Raw genomic sequence first — 11,787 nt, 5'->3', positions numbered from 1 at the left:
TCTCACCTCTTGCCACTCTACTCAGAGGAGGGAATAGTTCCTTTTTTATAACAGTAAACTACAGTAGTTACATTGACCATGAATAAATCGACCCAGGATTTTTTGGAGTCAATCTTCAGACTAAAATTTCTAGACTTATACATGAATACATACAATATACATTAACAATGTATTATTCAATTTGATTGACAGAAGTTACTGTGTTTCAGTACTTGAATTGGAAACACTACATTGTCCTTATCTCACTCAAAGGCTTTTGGATAACAGATTACAACAATACAATGCAGATGACCTGCAGAGCTTGGTATTAGATGTTGCTGACTCTATACTATCAACTAAAATGGTGGGGGGAGTGGGGGGAGTACAGAACCAACTAGCTGAAAGATAGATGTTATAAAAATTCTTTTGAAGTATGTGTCTGGAGATATTGTACTAAAAATTAATGAACTCTTCAAAAGCATTTTTTCCTGACGCAGAACTGCAACAGTATCACATAGATACTGTTTGGTTCAAAGGTTTGCACAAAATAAGTCATTAAATATGATTAACAATGTTACTGTCGTGTGTTTTAAATTATTTTAGTGCTCCCTAGAAGTACTGACATAAAAATTATGATCCTGAGAACACCTGTGATTACATTTCCCCTGAAAGTCTATACATATTTTTCATGAGCTGGGACACTCCTTCCAAAATCAGTGCATTACTGGCAGAACTTCTTAAAGGTTTTGGCAATATTTAAAGCTTGGTCCCATTTTAGTTTCATGTTACATATTCTTGTTCATATCTAGCATTTACAATAGTAGTAGTCTTTGCAAAACAAGTAACCATGGTGGGTTACAGACGGGCAAAAAGGGGTGTATTCATGACGTCATGAAGGTAAAGCCTTCAGACGGGCCTTACCTGAATGCCGTCATGAACACGCCCCCCGCACGCCCCAAGCGGGAAGAAGCGGCATTAAAAAGGTGCTGCTTTTTTCCGCTTCTTTTTGATTTGCGGCGTACGTGCGCAGCTGCGTCTGTAAGCTGCTGCACCGGTACGTCAGAATTGCCCCGCCGCAAATATAAGTTGCCCGTTTAAAAGCTCCATGTCAGCTGCGTCGCATAATGGGTCGGGGTCCGGGACATGCGCGGTTTGCAGTCAGGCTTTAATTGCAGCGTCCGCTGCCATGCAGGTGTGGAAGCTGCAGCACAGCTGCAGCGCATTTTAAGACTCGTAACCCTAACCCTAACCCTAACCATAGAGCTGCATGTACGCATGCGCTGCTTGGAAAGTTTGGAATTTAAAGTGACCCCCTACACACATTCCTGTGCTATTTTCACCTAACAATAAAAAACGCTAAAACTGTAAATATTTACATATGTACAAAGGAGGTGATGGGGGATGGCAGGGGGACAGCGGTGGCAGCTGAGACAGCTGTGGCTGCGCATTGCAGATTCAGCAGGAGCGCGGGGACCAAAGGAGAGGAGGCATCTATGATGCTGGTGACACTGGCAAAGTGCAAGCGGACAAGGATGCCAACACCAGCTGGCAGGAGACCACCTTTGTTCTTGGGCAGAGCGGGGGGAAAAGTTTTAAAGGGGCTTGGGCACTTTAAATGTGCCCATAGGCTTTCTGCCGCCACTGATTAGCGCTGCGGATGCGCAGCTGCGCATCCGCCAGCCGGCAAAGGGGGAAAAAAGCCGCGGTTTGGGCCGCCCGTGAGGAAGCTGCCTCTCTCTTTGCGGCGCCCTCCGAGGCGGCGGTTTGGAAACTCCGGGTCCGAAACGGACCCAGGTGAGGCGTCTTCATTGCCCCCCGTGTGGAAGCCCCAACACCTGAAGCACGCCCCCCGGGCGGGCCGTCTGGAGGCTCCGTATTCAGCTGAATACACCTCCAAGACGTCCTCCCCTGCCCGTCTGTAACCCGCCCATGTAAACACTACTGTGGATGTTATACTGATGCTGGCAGAAGAAAGGAGCACTCCCATTTTTCCATGCCTCCCCATAAAATACTGAGAAATCTTATGCCTTGATTAGCCAAGAAAAGAAGCATATATGCCTTCCACCTCAGTTAATCAGTTTATTTTCTTGCACATTAACATGCTTGCAAGAGTGGTTACTTTAAGAATCAAGAAAACAAGCCCAAGTTTTCTACATACAATTAACACCCATAATACCAATCTCAACATTAAAAATATTATAAAATGCAAAAAAAACAAAGTGGATGCTATTTAGGAGTCATAGTAGTAAATCAATTTCAGAATTCAACTAACAACTTAATGCACAAAAGAAAAGCAAGCATGACAGTGCAGTAAAAGAGCACTGAATAAGCCTGTAATAATGTTATTATTTTAGTGACTTCTACCTAGATGCAACACAAAACATTATCAATATTATTAGTTATCAAAAGTTTCAAAAATAAAGATCCAGGTATTTTTTCAGACTACACAATTATAGTATGATTATTCCACTTTAACTATGATGACAATATCCTATGGAAACCTGGGGCTTGTAGTCTAGTGAGGTCCTACAGCTTTCTGGCTGAGAATTCTAAATGCCCTTCCCTATAATACAACAATGATAGTTAAAGTGTCAGCATGGCAGTACAATTGTACAGTATGGAAAGACCTCAGATAAATACAGTTGGTCCTTCACATTTATGGCTTTGACTTTTGCAGATTTGGTTATTTGTGGTTTTGATTAATATGTTCTCTCTAGGAATCTCTAAGTCCTCCAGTACAATTCTGCTAGAAGTTGACCACAGAGTTGTGCTGGAGAATTTAAGTGATTACTAGAGAAAATACTTCTCTAGGCATTTGTAGGTCCTCCAGAATGATTCTATAATCAACTTCTGGAAGGTGTTGACCATAGAGTTGCACTGGAGGACCTGGAAATTCCTAGAGAGGTTCTCTTAGGTAAAAAGAATAGTGTCTTTTTTATTTATGTTTTTTCCACATTCATGGAGATTCCTTCACAGTGAATGTGGAGGGATCACTGTGCACCATGCTTGTCTATTTGTATGACTCGCAAATGGCCAACTTTTTTAGTCTGAAGGATATTCTCAGCCAAATGAAGTAAAGATCTCCAAGCTGATTTGCCAGCACCAGTAGCCACCCACAAATAGGGGCGACGTTCTCCACTAGGTTTCATCTAGAAGGAAGCAACAAGTAATTTTAGCAATTTTTCTTCCAGAGTGAGAAAATCTTTGAAAACCATGCAGTTTGCAAGCCTATTTGCAATTCGGGACAAGTTCAGAGCAAAATTTGCAGTGGTTATTTTGCAAGTGGTTATTTTTGGAAATAACATTTGCTGCACAGAAAACAAAAGTCCAGTATATATGTATTATTTTCTGGACAAAAAATGCTGTCATATATGCAAATTATCTATGTGCACATTTTGCACAGAATAAAACCCCAATTACAGCCTTTTCTGTACAGGTTACAGCTTTTTCTGCATAGGAAATACTATTTTTCCTTTAAAATATATCCTGCAAAGAAAATACAGTGTGTGAATTTTGCACAAAATAAGTCCTGGACTACAAAGATTCTTGTCAGTACAGGACTGTTTTCATCTAAGTTTCTTAACACTCAAAAAACAATAATTTTTCAACAATTTTTGAATATTTTTAAATATTCTTTCCACCCTAAACAGCTTAGCTGCAGAGAATCTGTTCCTCTCATTAAGAAAAAGAATAGAGGCTCTTATTGTCTGAAAGAAAGAAAAAAAGCAGTACCTTGTATGCTGTTTGTAAAGTTGTTACAGTACTACTGTTACTGTGAGCTCATAATACTTCAATATTAGCATATCAGATACTGATTCTCTCTGTGCTGCCAAGCCCTTTTAGCACTGAGTTGTGAAAAATGGTCTCTGAGTGGTGGGCAACATGAATCCCTACAGATGTTGTTGGAATATAACTACCATCAGCATTAGTGAAAGCAGGCAATGGTGTGCAATGTTGAGAGATGGCGCTCAGAAACAAGTGAAAGACACACATCTTTCCACTCCCAAGGATGCATAAGTTTCTATAAAAACAGAAACATCATCTCCCAATGAGACAGCACCAACTGGTAAGTGGAAATATGATGTATTTTTTTGCTCTGGCTAACAGTTATGTACGTGCGAAAGGTTACAGCAGAAGCTAAAAATTTTGTGCATTCACCATATATTTTAAAATGGACAGCTTTATCAAAAAACAGTCCCAGTAAACTCAGTGGCTTTACTGAGTCCCAGAAACCCTTCTATAAACACAAGTGCATTCCATCACATGTAGATACATTCCAATGTGCCATTATTAAATATGAAGAACTGTACTCAGATCAGCTGCCTGCATATACTGTACCCATGCTAAATATTATGTGTAAATAATATGTGTATACAGATCTTCAATGTGTATACACAAGTGCACAAACTGTAACTCAATTGAATGTGACATGTGAACAACCCTCTTCTTGTCCCCTCAGGGCCTCTCCCAGACACAAGAACTCCCTAATACGGAAAGCTACATTGGCCCCCTCCTTTTTGTCCTTTCACTGAAAGGCAAAAACTTTTTTATTCAGATACATTTTGGTAACTGACCAGTTGCTGAAGAAGGAATATACTAAAAGGTAGGTGATGCATTTTTTTTAGTAATGTGTTTTAAATTATGTTTCTCCTCTAACTGTACTTTAATGTTTGAATATGTTTTGTGTGAGTTCACAAACAGAAACACAGTACTGAATTCTAAGCAGCCACAGAGCTGCTAGGTTGTCCAGACTGGTTATCTCTGCTGTATAGTCTGTGGTGTTTCTTTCTTTTTCTGGCCCTACTATTTGAAAAGCTTCAAATTCCACATAGTTCCACTGATGTAAGCTCCAACGCAGGAGCAGCCATACTAGCCACACCATTAAAATGAAGGCCTTATGTAAACATACAGAAGATGATTCCAGAGTATCCAAATACGACACAATTTCAGACATAGGTAAATTTTCAATAGACAAGTGAAAGGTTCCAGAAAATACTTGACTAGGAAGACAAAACAGAACCAAACATGAAGCAGAATACTGTACATTTTACAATCTGAGGTGTGAAATGGCAGGAGTGACTGCTCTTCATTGCAACACAATCTGGTCCTGAAAAAAAAATTAAGCGTCAAATATACAGCCTAATAACGTGACAAAATGGAAAACAGTCTCCCAACTGTCAGTTCCCTGCCACTCAAGGCCTAAGCAACAGTTCCTAGTGATCAAATGCTATCATAGAGCCAGTATGCTCACATATAACATCAACAAGGGGTCAAAGAACAGACATTAAACAAGTAGCATTCTGAATAAAAGGTCCCACACAACACAAGCTGACATAACCCACAGAAGATGGATGAGGAATGGGTGATTTACAATTATAACTACAGCAAAGTGTATGCTTAAACAGGACCATTCTTTGCATTGATCAGTGAACGTCTTTCCAAAAAGCAGATGGAGTGAAGAAAAGCCTATCTACTACCAACCACTTTGTTGCCTTAAGAATCCCAGGTGGGTTGTCAGCTTTCTCATAATTTCATTTGTTTTTGCAGGATTGATTTATTATCAGCTGTTCAAGTAAGCGCCACAATGTCTACATTCACTTGAATAGGAAAAAATAAAACATCTCCAATCTAAACAATAACTAGAAGGAATGCCACCCTTCAGAAAGGATCCTTCAGACAACAGCTCTTGGTAGATAGCGAGCATGCTTCAATTAGCCATCTTCCAACAGAGAACATAGTCATCATCTGCACTTTTCGGGTGCACAGAATTAGTGTTAACCTTGCCCTGACAAGTAATGGCTGAAAGACTGATCGCCTTCTTATTCTTCACCCCTGTTTTGGTGGTGTAGCTTCCCCTCCTTGCAACATGGAAAAAGGGGCAGATACAATGCATTCGCTTGAATAAGGTGAAAAATGCTATATGGGCAATGCCTGTGTGAATGAATGGGTGCTCTCACAGCTTTTCCCAATTCTTATTTTGCCCACAGAATTTATAAAATATTCTAAATAAAAGCTAGTGAATACTCACACAAAGAACATTTCTGAGTTCACAGCATCAGCTATAGGCTAGTAAGCAGCAGGTATTACAGAATTTACTAAAGAAAATAACTCTACTTTAAACATAATTAAAAGGCAACAACTTTTTGTGCTGTAGCCGAGATAAACAGTGTACCTGTGAATGGGGCAAAACTCATTTCATCTTAGTATACAGGAGGACAGAGACACTACTGCATGAATAATACTACACTTGGAAAATAAGTTTGAACAAAGACTGAATTTAGGGGCTTGACAGAACGCCCCAAAAGTGCAGCATAACACCATCCCTTTCCTAGCCGGATCAGGGCCGCAGCAACCACACCTCACAGCTCCTATACAGCCTTTCAAGAGTGCGAAAAGGAGCTGCAAAAGGTGGCTCCTTTTTGCACCCCTGAAAGGGCACCATAGCCATGGCAGCACAGCTATACGGCGCTCCTTCGGTGATGTGTCATATGGACGTAATGCCGGTGGAGCTCTATGACGCCACATGCCATGTGCAGCAGCGCCCAGCTTCATGGCACCCTGTGGGTAGTGCCCTGACTCCACTCCCAGGCTGGCCTTTCAGGCCAGTCTGTACAGGGCCTTAGTCATTTAATTGGTACCTACTTATTTCTCAATGGGTACTTCAATTTGTCTGCACTGGCCAAAAGGAAGCATCATGTTTTGGCAGCATACTGTTTAGATGATGCATGATCCAAACCCTGGTTCTGGTGTGAACAACCCACACAATATTCAACATGCTGGGAACCAGAACCAGGCTACAGCACCCTTAACGTGCAATAAAATGGCATACTTCTTATTCTAGATCTTTTGGGAAGATCCGGAATCCTCTGTTTCCACACCCAGGATGGCTGTTTGCATGGACATCCCGGTTGCTCCCTCTGAGGTCAGAATGAGACACCCAGCCATGTGATCATCACTGAGCACTTTGTTCTACCCTCAGAAGAGAGCAGCCTGCGGTAGAAGATGAACCTGGAGGGTTAGCAGGACACCTGTGTAGACAGGTGCCCTGGCACAGAAATGGAAAGCCAGGTAGCAGGGGAAGGCAGGGACAGCTCTGAGGCCAGGGTACTCCAGGCTGCCCCAATACAGACAAGACCAAGGTCTCCAATTTAGATCAAGGCCAGCTCACCCAGTTTCAGTTCTTAGCTATAAAGCCAATGTAATGTATAGGTTCATTCATCTCCTCCTCCCAGTTTTACAGTTGTATCTAACAGATTCTGATCCTATAGGAAGGCTCTATCTTTTAGTCTCTGTACAGTTTTAAGTATATGCTTCACCTATTGATAAAATTAATAATTTTTAATAACTAATAAAATTTAAATCTAAATGTTATTATTCAAACACCAGTTGCCAATACAGATGATGTGGGAACTGGGAACTTGCTTTGTTCTCACTGTACAATCCTGTATGTATCAGAAATGCCACAGACTTCAGTGAGACTTAGTCCAAGGATAACCATCATATGCTCCCCGATGCTCCTCGATGATATATGACTCCCCCCTATATGTACAGCATTATCGAGCACATTTACCTGGCCTGGATTTGATGTATGGTTTTAATCTGCATTTTGAAATGTTTTTATTGAAGTTTTATTTATGTATTGCAATTTTTACCCTGTATTTTGTATTTGATATTGCAATTTTTACCTGTACACCGCTATGATCAACACGGAATAGCGGTTTATAAATAAAACCTATTATTATTATTATTATCATCATCATCATATGATTGAAATCAAAGATGTCTAAGTAAATTTTAGTTTTTAATCACTTTGGAAAATAAATGTAAATGAAAATAGAAATCATCCACTCTATAGTAACAAGAGAGATTTTAGTTTAGAACAAAAACTTCAGTATTATCTTTGTTTTCCAAAGGCCACATCATGTTAAAGCAATGAAGCAATACCCTGTTGACTCCCAGACTTCAAATATCCAGTCATTCAGTACCCTGAAATTACTTTCCAACATCAAGAGGGTTTTATATTTAGTAATTCAGCCTACATAGAAAAAGCATATTATTAATATGTTAACATTAAAATTACTGTTTTCTTGATCTTTGGCTGAAGATCTCTGTAGTTTGAACTGGCTATTTACAAACACCTCCATAGAATACAGTCTACTCATTTCCTTGAAATAACTCATATGACTCCTTCTTCCCAACTCTTAAGTTTTCTGGACTGACCTGTTTCCCTATTTCATGCCTTTGGGAAGGCAAAGGAAATCTCCCTCCAAGCTTCTATGAGTTTTCTTCCTTCTAGGGCTTTCATGACTCTAACCTGTCTAGAGTAGAACAAATATTAATGTGTTTACCTTGAGTCACATTATGTACAGCTACCGTACTTTATGTCCCAGTTTCCATCTTTGCACAATAAGGTCACCTCCACATGACCACAACACTCCTGCTGTAATAATAAGTATGAATGGGGCCTCAGTAAAATTGCTGGGCATTTTATTTTGGCTTGATTATTTATCATGTATCTATTGATATATTTATACTTACATTCCACTTTTTTCCTGGGATGAGATTATGGATTTGCCAACTCTGGTAAACAACATTCCACGTTGACACATTGTGTATGAGGCAGGAAAAAATGTGTACCTATGTTTGGATGAAACTGAGATATAGTCCCACTTAAACGACAGAAGTGTACACTTAATTCTGCCAAATGACTGAGTCATGATGGCCCAATTAAGTTTGGGGGGGAAACAGGCCACAACAGAAGAAAGCAAAATGAAAAGCTGGGGAGGGACAGGCAAATTCATGATTCCTGGTTTCTCTTTCAAAAAATAGAATCACAGAGTTGGAAGAGACCACAAGGACCATTCAGTCCAACCTCCTGCCATGCAGGAAGACACAACCAAAGCCTTGTTTACTTCCCTTTAAGGTCAGAGAGTATTGTTAGGTACCCTAGACTTTTTTGTGTATCATGAAGAGATGACAGAACCCCAGGCCTGGGCCCTGTTGCTTGTTATGTTCATCAAAATAAATAGAAGACCCAACCCCCCCAACATGGCAGAAGCAACTAACAAGTCCCACAGAGCCTAACTGCTCCCCATAAAGGGAAGCCAAATGCTTCTGCGCAACACAGGCAGGCAGAGGCGGCCCTCCTCCTCCTCCTCCCCCCCTCCCCCTCGAGCAGCCAAAATAGAGACGACTCAGAGCCTCCAGTGTAAACAGAAGGAAAATGTGACAAGCTCTTGAAAGGGGAGGAGGAGCCAACACACTCTTCTCTCTCTCTCTCTCTCTCTCTCGCAACCAGCACAACAGAGCTGCAAAAACTCCTGTGGAGCACATTTCATCAGGGCTCCTTTGGCCAGACAGTAAGAGCCGTTCGACAGTGGAACACACTCCATTGAAATGTAATGGAGTCTCCTTCTTGGAGGCCTTTAAGCAGAGGCTGGGTGGCCATCTGTCAATGGGGATGCTTTGACTGAGAGTTCCTGCATAGCAGAAGGGGGTTGGACTGGATGGCCCTTGTGGTCCCTTCTGATTCTATGAGAGTCAGGAAGGCCCAAAGTGACCTGGAGGCGGTGGAGGGTGGGGTGTCCCCTTGATAGGATACATGACACTCAGGCTCCAGACGCTTCAGTGAGTATTCAGAGACCTGTGGGATCCAGCCTTGTACCTGGAGGTCAAAGAGAAGCTCTGCGTCTTCTTCCTCAGACACACACAGAGAGAGAGAGAGAGGCCTTTCATGGCTCTCGCCCTCCTTTGTTGCTGCGGGGCTCCGGTTAAAGGCTCGCCCTCTTTGGCAGGCCTTCAAGGCGAAGAAGGGAAGGGAAGGCCCCAAAGCAGAGCCAAACAGGCGGCCGCCTCGGCCTCCAGGGCACCAAGCTCAGGAGCGCCTCCTGAATCCTCCAAATGCATGGGGAGAGAAAGCACAAGTCGTACACACATACTCTACCTTCATGTTATTTACTTGTACGCCGCCTTTCTCCCAGAAGGGACACACTCTCTCTCATCCAAAACACGCTGCAGAAACAATCCGTTTGGAGACCGCTTTACCTGCCCTGGGCCAATGCTAGGGAGGCATTGAGCCGTAGAGCTCTGGTGCCACAATAGACTACCATCCCCAGGATTCCCCAGCACTGACCCAGGGCAGCTAAAGCGGTATCCAAGTGGATTGTTTCCGCAGTGTGCTTTGGACCCCTCTCCTCTTTTCTGCCCCCTTTTGGTTCGCTTTTTTTGTTGGTCTGACGAAACAAAGGGAAGGGCGGGCTCCTCTGCTGCCTTCCCCGGCCTAGCGACGATGTTATTATCATGGGGGCGCTGTTGGCCATGGGGATTGGGGAAGGCCATTCAGGGGCGCGAGACCCTTGTTTTTTGCTTCCTGGGACGTTGCGCACGCGGCCGTGACGTCACCGCCAGCTCGCGCTCCCGCTCCGCCTCGCCCCTCCCCCCCCCCCACACACACACTCACCGACTGACTGACTGACTGAGTGGCCGTTTGTTGAGCTGCCCCTTCCCCAACCGCCGTCCCCTCCCCCTGCGCGAGCCACTCACCTTGGGTTTTGATCCTCCTCCCCAACAATCGTCCTCCTCCGAGTTAAGTTCGAGAGAGAGCCTGAGGAACTGCAACAAAAGACCCTTCTCCCCTTTCTTCAGATACAAAATGGGGGCGGTGGGTTTTCAGACTCAGCTGGCGGAAGAAGGAAGGAAACCCGCCGCCCGCTGTCCCTGCGCTCTTTCTCTCTCTCTCTCTCCTCCTTCCCACGCTATCGCCAGCGCCGACTTGTTGTTTGTGTCGCTGCGAGAGACGTTCGGAGGGGAGGGAGGGGGAAGGGAAAGGAGCGGAACAGCTGAGAGGATGTAAACACTGGGTCACGTGAGGGAGGGGAAGAAGCCACGCCCCCTTTTTTCCTCGCTTTAGGAATGGGCGCCCGGGCCACGCAATACCCAGAGGCCACGCCCCTTTTTCTTCTTCGCTTTACGAATGGGCTCCCTGGCCACTCAATAGCCAGAGGTCCCGCCCCGCAACTCGGCGGCCAATGAGAAGCATGAATAGAGGGTGACGTCAGAACCCGGCGGCCAATAGGGACTCCCCCGTTCCTGAGGCAGTTTTATGTTTTGTTTTGGGTCGCTCTGCAGCCAAAGGAAGGAGGGAGAAAAGAGGCCAGAGTGGGCGGGAGGCGAGGAACATGTCTCTTTAAAAACAGACAAAGAGAAAGATAAATGTTTACTTATATGTCTGTCTACAGTCCAGTGGTTCTCAACCTTTGGGGCCTCCAAACGTTTTGGACTTCAATTCCCAGAAGTCCCAGTGAGGATGCTCACTGTCCAGGAAGTCTCAAATATCTAGAAGACCAAAGGCTGAGAACCACTGACTCCATTTTGTGCTCTGCCTTTCTCCCAGGACTCAGGACCCAAGGATGAAAAGCATTTTTTTAAAAAAATTACAATAAAAATTCAAAATGTTTAAAGTTGGGTTTAGTGCATTGGCCATAACTAAATTCTCCAGGTACAGATACACACAGCACTTAGCAGTAGTAAAACAGTAATAAATGACAAGAAACAGAACAGAGAGTCTTTTGCAACACACTGCCAATTCAGATCCTGTTTGCCCAGTCAGCCAAGTGGTCCCTGGACAAACTTCTTCTTACATACTTTCCCCACCTGTTGGCAAAAAAGTCATCTAGTGAGGAAAGAATACCAGCACGTTTGGGAGAATTTTTCCACCCAAAGCCTATATAAAAAGGCCTGGAACGTCAGAGGTGACTTCTCTGATTCTAACTGGCCATCCTGCTTCCATCTGTATAGCAAATCCTTTTG

General features: G+C 43.4%; 1 long non-coding RNA gene across 2 annotated transcripts in view; it reads right to left on the bottom strand.

The window, feature by feature from the left end:
* The window catches only part of LOC121930136, a 17,097-nt gene extending 6,241 nt beyond the window's left edge, over nucleotides 1-10,856 (bottom strand). The window contains exons 1-3 of one of the 2 annotated variants that reach the window (XR_006103826.1): nucleotides 10,522-10,856; nucleotides 8,518-8,616; nucleotides 8,304-8,419 (exon numbers count right to left, since the gene is read on the bottom strand). This is a non-coding gene — a long non-coding RNA (uncharacterized LOC121930136). Of the gene's footprint in view, nucleotides 1-8,303; nucleotides 8,420-8,517; nucleotides 8,617-10,521 lie in introns of those variants that run through there. The other variant, XR_006103825.1, reaches the window with a different exon arrangement.
* Between the last annotated feature and the right edge of the window lie 931 nt (nucleotides 10,857-11,787).

The sequence above is a fragment of the Sceloporus undulatus genome, chromosome 4, assembly GCF_019175285.1.
Source record: "Sceloporus undulatus isolate JIND9_A2432 ecotype Alabama chromosome 4, SceUnd_v1.1, whole genome shotgun sequence".
Lineage (NCBI taxonomy): Eukaryota > Metazoa > Chordata > Lepidosauria > Squamata > Phrynosomatidae > Sceloporus > Sceloporus undulatus.
The sequence above is the reverse complement of the archived record's forward strand: the minus strand, read 5'-3'. Positions and strand labels throughout refer to the sequence as shown.